This window comes from Thalassophryne amazonica, chromosome 8 (genome assembly GCF_902500255.1).
Source record: "Thalassophryne amazonica chromosome 8, fThaAma1.1, whole genome shotgun sequence".
NCBI lineage: Eukaryota > Metazoa > Chordata > Actinopteri > Batrachoidiformes > Batrachoididae > Thalassophryne > Thalassophryne amazonica.
In genome coordinates, this window is record NC_047110.1 from 40,012,293 (window position 1) to 40,026,529 (window position 14,237).

General features: G+C 41.7%; 1 long non-coding RNA gene across 1 annotated transcript; it reads right to left on the bottom strand.

Moving 5' to 3' along the window:
* Nucleotides 1–11,664: 11,664 nt before the first annotated feature.
* On the bottom strand, nt 11,665–13,963 carry LOC117515464. The gene is made up of 2 exons (XR_004562158.1): nt 13,571–13,963; nt 11,665–12,609 (listed from the first exon to the last, which is right to left on the bottom strand). It is a non-coding gene; the product is annotated as an uncharacterized LOC117515464 (long non-coding RNA).
* Between the last annotated feature and the right edge of the window lie 274 nt (nt 13,964–14,237).

Sequence of the window (14,237 nt, forward strand, 5' to 3'; positions counted from 1 at the left end):
AGTCCCGGACGTCGGTTTCCAGGGACGCCCACCAGAAGCGCTGCTGGACTACTGCCACGGTCCTACGCACTCCGGGATGACAGGACAGCTTGGACCCGTGACAGAAGTCCAATACAGCAGCTCTAGCCTCTGGTGGGACGTACAGTCTGTTCTTTGGGCCAGTCCCCGGTCCGGGCTCCTTGTCAGGGCCTCCCAGACGGTCTTCTCCACGTCCCAGGTGGGTGGCCACGACAGTGGACTCGGGGATGATGGTCTCGGTGGGGTTCGACAGCCCCGCTTTGGCTTCTTCTTCGTGCACCCGGACAATGCATCTGGTTTTTGGTTCTTGGTCCCGGGGCGATACGTGATCTGGAAGTCAAAGCGCCCGAAGAACAGAGACCAGCGGCTTGCCTGGGGTTCAGCCGCTTGGCGGTCCGGATGTACTCCAGGTTCCGATGGTCCGTGAAAACCGTGAAGGGCAACGATGCCCCCTCCAGCAGGTCTCCACTCTTCAAGAGCCTCCTTCACCGCAAGAAGTTCCCGATTGCCGACGTCATAGTTCCGTTCAGCGGGGGTCAACCTCCGGGAATAAAAGGCACAAGGATGGAGAACTTTATCAGCCTCCACGCTCTGGGACAGCACGGCTCCTATCCCTGAGTCAGAGGCGTCCACTTCTACTATGTACTGGCGACAGGATCAGGCTGCACCAGAACTGGTGCAGTCGAGAACCCGCGTTTCAACTCCTGGAAACGCGGCTTCGCCACCGATCCCGAACCAGGCTGAAGGGGACCTTGGTGGAGGTCAGGGCAGTCAGGGGGCTAACTACCTGACTGTAACCTTAATGAACCTCCTGTAGAAATTTGCAAGCCTAGGAACGCTGTAGTTTCCTGCGGCTGGTTGGTTGGGGCCAAGTCTCTCACCGCCGCAACCTTAGCCAGATCCAGGGGCGACGGAGTTGGAGGAGATGATGAAACCCCAGAAGGACAAAGAAGTGACGGTGGAACTCGCACTTCTCGCCTTCACAAACAGCCGGTTCTCCAACAACCGCTGTAGGACCTGACGTACATGCTGGACATGGGTCTCAGGTCCGGGAAAAGATGAGTATATCGTCCAGATATACGAAGACGAACCGAGTGCAGGAAGTCCCGCAAGACGTCATTTACCAAAGCTTGGAATGTCGCAGGGGCGGTAGTGAGGTACCGAAAAGGGCTGACCAGGTACTCAAAATGACCTAACGTGGGTGTTGAATGCCGTCTTCCATTCGTCCTCCCTTCGGATCCGAACCAGGTGGTACGCATTTCTAAGATCCAATTTAGTGAAAATTTGGACTCCAATGCAGGGGCGTGAACACTGAATCCAACAGAGGTAAGGGTATCGGTTGCGAACCGTGATCTCGTCAGCCCTCTGTAATCAATGCATGGACGGAGTCCGCCGTCTTTTTTACCCACAAAAAAGAAACCAGCAACCCATCGGGAGGTGGAGTTCGGATCAGCCCGCAGCTAAGGAGTCCCGGATGTAGGTCTCCTTGATTCGCGTTTCCGGACGTGAGAGGTTTAGACGAGCCATACTGGACGGGTACTCAGCGCCCGGGACCAAATTGATGGCACAATCATACGGTCGGTGCGGGGGAAGAGTGAGCGCCAGATCTTGCTGAAAATGTCCGCAAGATCATGGTACTCTTTTGGCACCGCCGATAGATTGGGGGGGACTTTGACCTCCTCATTAGCCGTAGTGCCGGGAGGGACCGAGGATCCTAAACACTCCCGGTGGCAGGTTTCGCTCCACTGCGTGACAACCCCGGATGGCCAATCTATCCGGGGATTGTGCTTCACCATCCATGGAAAGCCAAATCACTCGGGAGGTAGATGGTGTTACATGGAACAGGAGATCTCGTGGAATCTCGAGGGCTCAGTGGTTCACAAGTTCTCAAGTTCACACTGAACAGGAAGTGCCTAAGTTTGAGTCCACAGTCAAACAGGAAATGCCAAATGTTGAAAACTTCCTGGCATGGGTGCAGCTAGAGCGACGCCCACGTAGGCATGTGGAGATTAATTGATACGAATCGGTATCTGTATACAAACGTGTGCAATGCAAGTGCATTGATTCATTCAGTGTGCATCAATTCAATTGACAGGTTGAATCACTTTCATCACTCGCTGCCTGCTTGCAATGATTTTTTCCGAGGCACATTGAATGCACGACGGACGGGGACACCGGAGCGAACATTGTTTTTGAGGGTGTTTATTGAGAAAATGATATTTCTCTACGTTGATTGCAGACTGCAGCAGGTCTGCTTGAAGCTTGAAGCAACAAAGCAGCACTTTGACCCACTGGTTCTCTGCTGGTTTTCAGAAGCCGCAAGTCCACTGGTGTGAGCACCAGCCGGTGGAGTTGGGTAAACTGAAGTTGTCCATCGGGTAAAGGAAATAATAATAATATCCTCTGTTTTGTGGGACTAAGTGCGGACTAAGTTTCGGTTGGAATTTAATAACTTAATAACTTTAATAAAAATAGCGAATCGCCATTTTAAATGAAATGACATCTCTTTCCAAACATTATAATACAAACAATAAACTACAACCGACCAAAACCGGGTTTATTTCCCAAAATGAGACGTCCTGCATGTTTTATGAATTACATCCTGACGTGCAGCAGCCAGCTGAAGAGCTCAGCTCAGAGAGTTACATTTGTGCCATTAATATCTGAAAGGAAATGCTTTTGACAAAAGATACAGATTTTGTTTATTTCAATTTCTATCCAGAGATCAAGGATCCATCATGTACATCAAGGATCCAGTGGCCATGTACAGATTTTATTGATTTTTTTTTTTATGTCCAAAGCTCAAGGATCCAGTGATCAATTTCATATTTATTTACTTTAAGACTCAATAAAATGTTGTTGACATAGAAAACCTGTAAAGCCTACTTTTAGTACACAGAAAATTCACAAGAGGTATTGATAAGGGAATCGATGAAGAAGCAGAATCGATAATGGCATCGATATCAATAAAATCTTATCAATACCCATCCCTAATCGTATCTCACCAAATTGCATTGTATTGCATTGTGAGGAATTGAATCACCATTAAATATATATCAAATCACATTGACTCAGGAACAGGAGTGAATTGTATCGTCAGTATTGTCATGTATTGCTATATGCATCGTAATCGCTGGTAGTGTATCGAGGTGCGTATCAGATCGTTGTCAGTAATGAGATTCTCATGGCTAGAGGCGAGGGTTGCACTGGACTCCCCTGAAATCTGATTGGACACAGATGATTGACATGTCACAGCACTGCACGTCTGCGTGAAAAGAGCTTCATTTTGAAATCAGTGACACGTTGACTGCTAGGTCCCTCCAGTACAGTAGTGAGTGCTATGTACCACAAAAAGTTGTAATCCACCTTAGTAGAAGAAAAATGTTTGACTCACAGACTCCTAACGGCACCAAAGTTTTATATAAAACGTAAGTACACGACCATATAGGTTGTTAAAAGTGGCATTACTCCTTCAGATTGCCTTATATATGCGTGTTTCTCCAGTGATTCAAGTAGGCAGCTTTTGATTCATGAGATATAATGTGAAGATGCTCAGGCTGAAAGACATACAGGTAATTTACTCCTCCTCTGTTCTGTATAAAACCTGTGTAACCTCTTAATTTTGCTGTCTGAGTGACACACGAGTGACACAAATTTAGATAAATAATCTAAAGTTGTCTTCCTTAACCTCCTACCACCTGTCTCATTTTGGCTTATCAGTATCTCACAAATAAAAAGTGAAATTTCCCATGAATGGCATATACAGACTTAGAAGGGTTTAAACTCAAACTGAAAGCAAATTTCTACAACTTGATATAAATTAATTAAAATATAAAATCCAGCTTCCTGATGAAGTGGTGTAGAGGAGGATTTTCTTAAAAAGAAGACCTGAACGTTCAGCTACAGTTTGCCAGTACAAGTACATTTGACCTAAGATAATTTTAGACATTTTTATCCTTTATATTTTTTGTATTTCTTGTATTTGAAATGGCATAAACAAATTAAAATGTGTGAAATTCGAAGTGTTCCAATACTTTTGGAGGACACTGTATCCTAACCTTATGGTGAGTGCAAAATGAGTGTGGTATTATTACTGTTTTGTTTAAGAGTGTTTCATTTTCACTGTTGCTTTCACTTTTTTTGAAATCATAGTCATATCGTATATCATATTGATATGAAATATGAGATACGATATTTTGGCCATATTGTACAGCCCTACTGTCAACTAGCTGAAAACTTTGAATATTAATTTACATCTACATTAAGAAAAAATGCTTAAAGCAGCAGGGGGTTAACAAGGCTGTAATGGGGGGGGGGGTCTGGGAGGCAAAACCCCCCAGAAGCTGAAGGTTTTTAGTGATGCTAATGCTCCTCAGAAGCATTTACTTAAATTAAAGTGTGAAGGACCTAAATGACATGGTTAGATGGTGAGGAGCTTCCAGGCATGTGAGAGGCAAGAGCTTCACTCGTTCATGTCTGCAACATATACATATTATGGTATACCTTTCAATAGGATTGGAGAATTTTTAAATTTTGACCCCTGTGTAATTCTTCATTGACCCCTGTAGGTCATTAGAGGTCAGCTTCAGGATGGCTCAACATCTCAAAATAAACATCAGCAATGGGACGAAATTACCATCAAGTCACTCTCAAGTCATGAATCGGCAAGTCCCAAGTCAAGTGTCAAGTCATAATGACCACCAATTTTTGCAAGCTGACTTGAGACTTGCAGATTGATGACTTGAGAATGACTTGACAGTGACTTTGTCCCCCTCTGATAAACATTAGTGAATTTCAAATATGTGTGTCAAATTTCATGCTTTTATCACAAAATGCACAAGTATTTTGCTGTGCCACCCCATTATATGGCAAAACTGAGACTGCAAATATCTAATATAATATAATATATCTAATATAATATATCTAATATAACATCATAAGATATGGCTGCAACCAGTCAATCTGACCTCCACAGTGTTCCATAGTTATATTGCGGAGGTAGTTAACACTCCATTAAACACAATGTCTAAAATGTTAGCACAGTCATATTTTGCAGAATCTGCTCAGAAAGGTTTGTTTCCATGAGCTTCTATCTCACTGGACCCACATGGTGGTGGTTGGTTACAAAGTCATTGCAAACTATATCAGGTCCTTTTCTTGTGGTTGCTCAGAGCCGACACAGTGGATCCAGTATGATTCCACATGTTGATTTTGCACAAACTTTCCATCAGATGACCTTATTGATGCTGCTCAAGATGGACAAGGAGAATGGTGGTCTTGACCAGGGACCTTCTGTTTGGGAGGCGAGTACACTAGTGGTGGACCTCGAGGTGGGATTGAGGAGTTGCATCCCCCCTACCTCCCCCTTCCCAGTCCAAGCCACTGACCAAATGTGTGATAAAAATAAGGGAAAAGTCTTGCATAAACAAACTCTGATTGATGAACCATGCTGCACGCAGAATTAGAAGATGTCCACTATTTTTTTTAATTGGATCACAAATGATTATGAGTGTCAAGATTTAGCTTCCCACATTGCCTTAGAATGCAAGAAAAAGTGATAGGTTTTAAACTTTTCAAGGGGTGGGGCATACTCCTGTATCCCCCAACCAAGTCCCACCCCCTCCCTCCCTTCACCTGAAGCTACATGCGCCCGTGCCTCACTGCCTGTGGCACCTTCCTGCTACAAACTATTAGTATCGGTTATGTTTCTGCAATTGTCTATCTTCCTGGTTGAAAACTGTATGGTGCTACGCTGTGGTTAAAACTCTTCAGATTACAACCACCCTGGTGGTTACTCGAACCCGCTGTGGTGGCACCGAGCTCCTCTTGGACAAGCTGTGTGGCTCCTCCTCCTCCTACTTGGTGCATGAACCTGGCAGGACCAGGACGGCTTGGTTCTCCTTTTCTGTGCTCCCTCCCCCACCAGACACAGTGATGGCACTCAGTGCCAGAGACACCCCTCCCCTTCCCACCCTTCACCAACACTCTTCTCTCCTCTCTGCCCTCCCTCCCCTCTCCGCCGCAGGCAGACCCCATGGGATCTCCATCTGTGCACAAAGGAGCCTCCTCTATCTGCATACGCTGCACATAAAAGGGCCTTTTGTCATGAGCTCTGCACACATGACCGTCCGCCTTTCACCCCTCTGGAAAAAAAGATCACTCTTCCAGCAACCCAGCCCCACCCCCAACTCCAGACTCATCCCCATCCCCCTACCCCCACCTCCTCTGATTTTTGTCTATGTGGAGAGAGAGAGAGAGAAAGTGAGAAAGACGTCCACTCTGAACTTGGACGAATAGAGACAAGAATCAAATGGGGCTGCCTCCATCATCGCTGCAGCAAAATCCTTTTTCATCCCCACCCCTTTTTTGGGGCCTGCCTCCTCGCTCCTCGTGTCCTTGTGTGCACTCACTGTGAGGCATTACAGCATCTGTCGTACTGAAATATGAATGCACTCTTGTTTTTGCCATCTCGCCTCCCTTTCTGCAGTCTCTGACATTTAAGGGGCATTAGCGTCTGGTTTGGTGCCAACTTATCGCACCCCCCCATTTACAGAAGCACGAGCTTAATTGACAGCAATCCGAAAGCTGGTGGTTTTTCTCTCCTTCATTTTGATTCGTCCTGCCTTTTAACCTTTCTCCTCAACAGCACTGGAGGTATTTGTAACGATAATGACAGACAAATGGCTGCATGTGTTCGAACTGGATCAAAACACGTCCAGGTAGATTTCTCAGCAGCTGGAAGCTTTAATGGGCTGCTGCTAAACCTAATAGGCATTGGAATTAAGGGATGTGGCGTTTAGGGTGGGGGCGGCGCAAATGCACACTGTCAAGTGCACAGGTGCTGCCACAAAAACATTTCCTGCATCATTTCCTTTGACCCCAATGCCATGGTCCCAGACAGATAAGTTTAGATTTTGGAAAAACCTTGGACCTCATCTTGCTGTCACTGCACAAGGTGACACAACGGAAAGATGAGCTTGAGTCCTCTCTCCACCGCCATCTCCACATGAAGAGGTCAGAGGTCATCACATTAAACTTCCTCACACCTTGACCCTGCCTACCGCCCAACAACAGGAATATGACACAGCATTTGTGTGAGCACTTTAGCATCAGTAGCACCTGTTATTTAGACAGAAGCAATTTCACTGCAGTTAATTTTCAGTTACAAACTTCAATGTTCGCCCATTTAACTCTTTGTGTCTGTGACCAGGATCATAAAGAACACACGGCATTTTGAACAAAATGCAATATTATTATTAGTATTATTATTATTGTTTCATACCTCACCATTTTGCTTGGATGCACCAAAAAGTATTGATCCAGCACTCACTGAAAAAACAGAATAGATGGACCAACTTAAATGAATTGTAAGTTAGAGTTTATCTAACCTATTAACTTAAGTTTAAACAACTTAATTCATTTCAATGTTACCAATTGAAACAACTTTTAAGTTGGTTCTTTTTTCAGTGTTGACTTGATATATATATATATATATATGTGCTGATGTAGGTGAGGTTTATTTAATATCATGACATTATCTTCTAAATGTGTACCGATTTTGAAAGCAGATATTCATTTCTCTTCCAGATCCTCAATTTCAATTTCACTTTCAATTTATTTTCATTTATATTGCGCCAAATCACAACAGAGTTGCCTCAGAGCGATCCTGATCCATATTGGAATCTGGCTCAAAGTGCACATATTGGTAGTCCCACACTTCTGATACTTTTAATTATTACTGGTTTATTATTCCTGAAAAATGGACAAAATGTTGCCACACACCCCAAGAAAGGATTTGAATTGGTACACAAGCTAGATTGGGTTCCGGATCTAAAGTGAAACAGCTTCTCCTTTTACCAAATCCATCCACAGAATGGAAACACGTCTGTTTCTTTTTGAGCTGTCTTGCTTACGGGCAGGCACTCGCCACAGAACAAAAAAAAAACCTTCATCCAACTTTACTGGCTCTGGGGAAATAAATTATATATCACATTTATATGAGAAATGCTGCTCATTGATTTGTACAAGAATGACATCCATAAAAGCGTTGATGCCAAACATTAGTTCGTAATTAAGAACTGACAAGGCCACTTTTTTGTTGTTGTTGTTGTTGTTTTTTTTGTTTGTGGTTTTTTGTGTGTGTGTGTGACAGTTTGACCTAAGCTGAAATAATTTCTAGTTTGTGTTTATAAAGAATTTGCCCGAACATAAATAACAATGTAAGCCTCTTAAATCATTTTGATTAAAAACAATAGCTTTTAAAACTTAATTCTTGATAATCCCTTTATCAAAAGGTTTTCTTTTTATAACAGTTAATTTCTACGTGTCACAGGTTCTGATCTTCTGTTTTTTTATTTCACTGAGATGATATTGTTCATACTAGGATCAGAGATGACTCCTTTAAAGTATCAAAATTATTTAAAGTTGTTTTATTGTTCACATTATACACAGTATATTCAGAATACTCCATACAGTGTACAGGAATGTACTTGAAAAGATCAATTTTAGAGAAACAACACATCTGATGAAGTTAAACAATAAATATTTTTATTGTATGATGATGGTGATAATAATAATAATAATAATAATTATTATTATTATTATTATTATTATTATTATTATTATTATTATTATTATTTAAATGATCATATTAATAAAAATTGTATTACTATTATTATTAATTTACTTTCACAGAATGACCAAGTGCTATTCATATAAAACAAAGACATAAGTATGAAAAAGAACTTTTTAAAAAATAAACAGTTTAAAAAATAAACTTTTAAAAATAAACTGTTAAAAACAATGGGAAAACATAATCAAACATTATACACACACACAAAAAATACAAAGTCATTAGTGGACAGAAGCCTATAATTTCATGTAAAATAAAAGAAAGGAATAATCTAATTATAAACAGCAAAAAGGGGATATGGTTTGAAGTTGCCCTTCAATGATTCCACAGTTGTGGGCTTTCTTATCACCATGGGGTATGATATTTAAAAATATTTATTCTGGTACATTCCTTCTCCCATGGGCTGAGTGATTCTTTCATTAATGCGGGAGAACTATAATGTATACATGAACAGCAATGGCACCAAATTTGTTTTCTTTGAAATGTGTAGCTTACAGTAAGCACATCTTAAAACTAATATTTGACTGGAATCTCATAACCCTGTGAGTTCACAGAAATAGCCCACGGAGTAATAACACCTTTGTTTGTGCAGCTGTCCTGTGAAGCACAGCTTGTCTCCTGTACACATAAATATCCTTAATAACATTTCTGCACATCAGTTACACTCTGTCAGCCAAAGTGAAATTTACCTTATCAGTGTTTTTGCCCGTGTTCCTTTCTAATCTATATCAGCAGCACTCACCTCTTTAACAAGGACGGCTTGGTTTATTGTGAAGAAAGTTATCAAACTCATTAAATGCCACTGCTGAGCTGGGAGTTGGATGTGCAGCTCGGATATTCCTTGCCTTGCACAGTTTTTGATTGTAGTTCATTTAATGTTGTTATCAGAGGAGGGAGAATGCACAAAGTGATTTAGCAGCTGGTTCACTTCGGGGCTTTGCAGGAAAAGAGAAGAGCATGCATCAAATGGATATTAGTGCCATGTTTTTCTTTCGTGCATGCATGCTGGACAGTATTAAAAAAACAAACAAAAAAAAAACAAATCAGCTGCAGAGCGTGCACAACTCAACTTTGTGACGTGGCACAGAAAAATGCCGGGCCAGTGCGCCTTAGCGGCTTTGTGTGACAAGAGACTGTAAAATAAATAAATATACAAATAAATAAAAACAACAGGCTGTTTTAAAAGTACAAACTGCTTGACACACAAAGGCAGGTGGGCAGAAATACACAATTCACTGTTTTATTACTGTGCATGATTGAATCCTGAGAATTTGCCTGAGAATCAGTTGGGCTTCGGTATGTTCACACTGCAAATTACATAATATTTCATGTCATTTCCTCACATGGATGACAGATAACAAAAGGAAGAACAAAACTGTTATATTTAAATTTGCCCTTCCAATATTTTTATTTATTTATTTGCTATATTATAGTGTATGTCCTGAAATTAGGATTTTTTTTTTTTATTATTTGTCTAAAATTAATTTATTGTGATTAGAACAGTGATAGAATGTACAGCTTCTGTCTGGTTGTAATTGTTTCACTAATCATTGGGTCTGATCTGCATTATTGATTTATGGATTGGTGTGATTTTGATGAACAGTCATGAGCCCACACCAGGACGCTGGGTGGGGGGCGGCCAGAAGTGGTTGTTAGTTCCAGTTGGGGCGCGTCCCTCAGCAGATCGGTCATCCACGCTGCGGTCTGATATCAGGTCCGTTTGTTCCCACAAGAAGCTTTCCTTTGCTTTTATTCGTCTGTCTCGTTTCGTGCCCCTTTTTTTCAGTCTTAAACAAACAGCAAGGTGAGTTCACTGCAACTTAAAAAGACATTTATTTTGTCTTTCTTGTCCAAATGAATGAATCCACTACAAGTGTTGCATGTGTACTTTTTGTTTCTTTAGAATAATTTTTAAAATGTTTATAAGTGCAAATCATAGTGCAATCTGCATTTGTCTTATTTATCCAGGATGCCCTTTTGTTTGTTTTCTTGTTGCTTTTGGTAGATTTAAAATGAATGTACTGCATTGCATGTGCAAAGATTTCACACAGATCAGCAAGTTGATTTTACTCAATTTAAACAAAAATAAAATTTTATTAGTTCTCTTACGTGTGGGCAGCACTGAAAAAAGCCATCAAATTATCAAATACATTTCATGAGAAAAGCCACTTATTGATTAAATTATTAGACTGAAAATCACAATAAATTTAAATGCCATTTTTTAAAATCAAATTGTTAATGGGTATTTGTTCACTTTATAATGTTTGAAAATGAACCTGTTTATAGTTTGCTGTGGGTAAACACTTGCCCATGAAATGCACAAGTTTTCAGTTCTGATATCTGATTTTGACCATCAGGTGGGCGTTTTTTTTTTTTCTCAAGTTTAGTTTTTTTATATATATATAATGCAATGTATATTTGACAAATAACATTGATTAAGCTCATAAACACATGATTAATTTGCTGTACTGGTAAATGTGTTTTAGTGATTATAAAAATAGTGTTGTGCCATGTGATTTAAAGCATTTATTCAGTTCAGATTGATTTTGTTTCACAGGAGAGTTCGACTATTTGTTAAAGTTTGAACTGACACACTGACTTCATGACAGTTTCACACAACAATTTCAGGCAAAAAAAGTAATATAAATCATTTTTGTTTTTTTTGTGAGGGGTGGGTGGAAAATACAGTTAAATTGTATGTTTTTGAAGTGGAGATAAGCTTTTTTCTTCTTCTTTTTCTTTTTTTGCACCATATTGACACTCTTGGAGAAACCACTCCAGAATAAAATGATCACCGGTGCCTTCGTTTAGTTCATACTGAGTAAATGTTGACCGGCTGTAGCTGATCTGAGTGTTGGAAATTCTGAAAGTTAATCACTCTTTTTTTTTTTTCTTTGCATTCCTTTAAATCAGCTTTTCCTTCAAACTGCTGATGATCACATATATTGGACTGCACAGGCAGAATGAAGAAACACTTTTGTGTGTTTTTTTTTTGTTTGTTTTTTGTTTTTTTGTAATGAGCATATGATGTGTGAGTGACATGTGCACTGCGCATGTCTCATGGCCACCATTTTGTGATGAGAAGTTTATTGCACAGACCCCATTTTATGAACTTTGCTTGCACACACTCTGACGTCAAAGCCCCAGAAAGCAAATGATTTCACACGGCTCGGGTTTGATCGGGAAATCCCACTTGTCGCGCTTTTCCTGATGATTTGAGCTGTCCTGCACTTGATGGACGACCTTTGACCTTGCAGTGATATTTTGAGGTGAAGTGGCGCTCGTCTGCATTGGTGCTCGGGTGCGCTCGTGCTCGCTGACGCCTCTGTGCGTGTGTGAAAGCAGAAAGTGGCGGTCACAGTCTGCTGCGTGAGGTGATGGATGGGGTCAAAGGTCAGCTTGTGTTAATAAGACATGATGTGCCGCGCTGGGACCTCGGTCCCATGAGGGATAACCCCCTAATCGGCATTAGTTAATGTGTTAGTAATCTTTACCTCCTTAAAGCAAACATCAGAGGGACCCTGAATGGGGCTGCTTGGCCCTCCGTGTAAAGCTTTTGACCCCGGGGTCACGGCCTTTGTTCCCCTCTCGATGTGGAGTGCCCGCAAAGGTCTCGGGTGTAATAGAGAAGTTGTTTAGACACGTGTGATGCTTAAACGAGCCCACCTCATAGGCTCCTGCTGCTGGAGAGCGAGTAAAACATCTTCCCTCCTCGCGTAGGATCCGCCTGTGGTTAGCTCGTACCCCTTTGAATAAGTCCGTTTGTGTTTTTATGTGTCACATGTCACGGCTGGTATGTTGATGTAGCGGTAGTTGCTGACCAAGCAGAGAACCAGCCCCTTCCTCATCTGACTAATGCCTCCTTGATGTTTGCAAACGGCTAAGTGCAAATATAGTTTGTCTTTGTGGCTCCACTGCTTGGTGTAATTTCATATCCCTGCAGCTCTGAGCTGGAGAACCTGCAGAAAACATCCCTAATTATACTCCGTCCCCTAAGTGACCTTTCAGCGCAGAGCCGAGTATTTTTAACAGCACATGTTCTCTTTAAGGATATAGTATGACTGATAAAGATTACAAAATTAGTCATATTTTGAATTTTTGATGCATACTACGTAGGTGCGATATTTTATAACTGATTTTTTAGATAATTTTTTATTGTCCTCCTGCATATGTGTAATATAACAGGACAAGCAATAAAACACATTTTACTATTGAAGATGTTACTGACGCTGTGCTGCTTTTATATCGATTCATTCAAATTAGGAATTATTGCCCCCCCCCCAAAAAAAATATGGTTTGCTAGTTTCCACAACATCTCTGCCATTTTGTTCCATGTATCAGTCAGGCGGTTTGATTGTATCATGAAATGTGGCTGGTTAAGAGCTGGTATACTTTTGCAGATGCAGAAATGTGTTTGATTTATTCGATAAAGGCCACAGAAAAAGTAGCAGTGAAAGCAAAGCGGTTCGAAAGCTAATTTCTGAATTGTTGAAATGTCATGTCAGCAGAGACTGAAACATAATTGTCTGACCATGTTGGTACAGTTATTTGGAAACGCAATTTTTTATTTATTCTCTCTTCTTTTAACGTACAGGAGTGTAGACGTAAAAGCTGGCAGGAATCCAACAAGCTAATTTGTGTCCTCAAATTTAACTGATCACTGTGCAAAGCATAAAATCAAGAGTTGTGTTTTTTGTTGTTGTTGTTGTTTGCTTTAAATTCAAATCATTGTGACAATTTTTAAATCCACATTCGTGTCGACACTGTAACACAGTCGTGTTTGTCTCTTGGTTAAGGTGCACGATGAGATGACCGGCGCGCACGCCTGAGTCTGACCGACTAGTTGCGTTTTGTCTCCACAATAAGTCGAAAATGTCCTCGTGACGGTCGTGTTGGTGCTCCGGTGTTATGAGTTCAAACCTGTTGAGCTGAGAGAGAGAGAGAGGCACGCGCGAGAGTTAACTGTGGAGACTCCACGTCTCTCTGTAGTGAGGAGGAGAGCCGGCCAGGAGCAGGGGAGGCGGCCGTGTTGCGACAGCCGACAGCAGCAGCCATGTTAGATAAATCTGTCTGCGCTCCAGCCCCACTAAGAAACTCCAAAGAAAAAAGAGTTTTTCTCAGTGAAAAAAGTCGTAAAAGTTGAGCCCCCACCTTTTGTCCCTGCCGGGTTGCAATCCCTCTTCAACTCTCAGCAGTTTTTAATAGTCCCACAGTCCCACACTTTACATAGTTCCTTTTTCTCTCCTCCACAGAGCTCCTGTAGTTCAACATCAAGGATTTTAGGCGTGAGTGTGGGGGGGTTGGAGGGGGGGGGGGGGGTAGCTTTGCCTGTACGAGCTCAGCCTCTCCTGCTTTTGGAGCCCAAACCAAAATCAGGCAGGAATTTGTTGTACAATAGCGTTACAGTAATACGCCACAAATGGAAAAAGCCAAACGCTGATTGCCGAGGAGAGTAGGTGGCAGAAAGAGGAGGAGCAAAAAAGGGAGAGAGAGAGAGCTAGCATGTGCGAGGGACTCGGCAAGGAATAATCGATACCATCTAAGATGGTGGAAACCAGCCGTCCCTCCATTTCTACCGTGCCCGTGT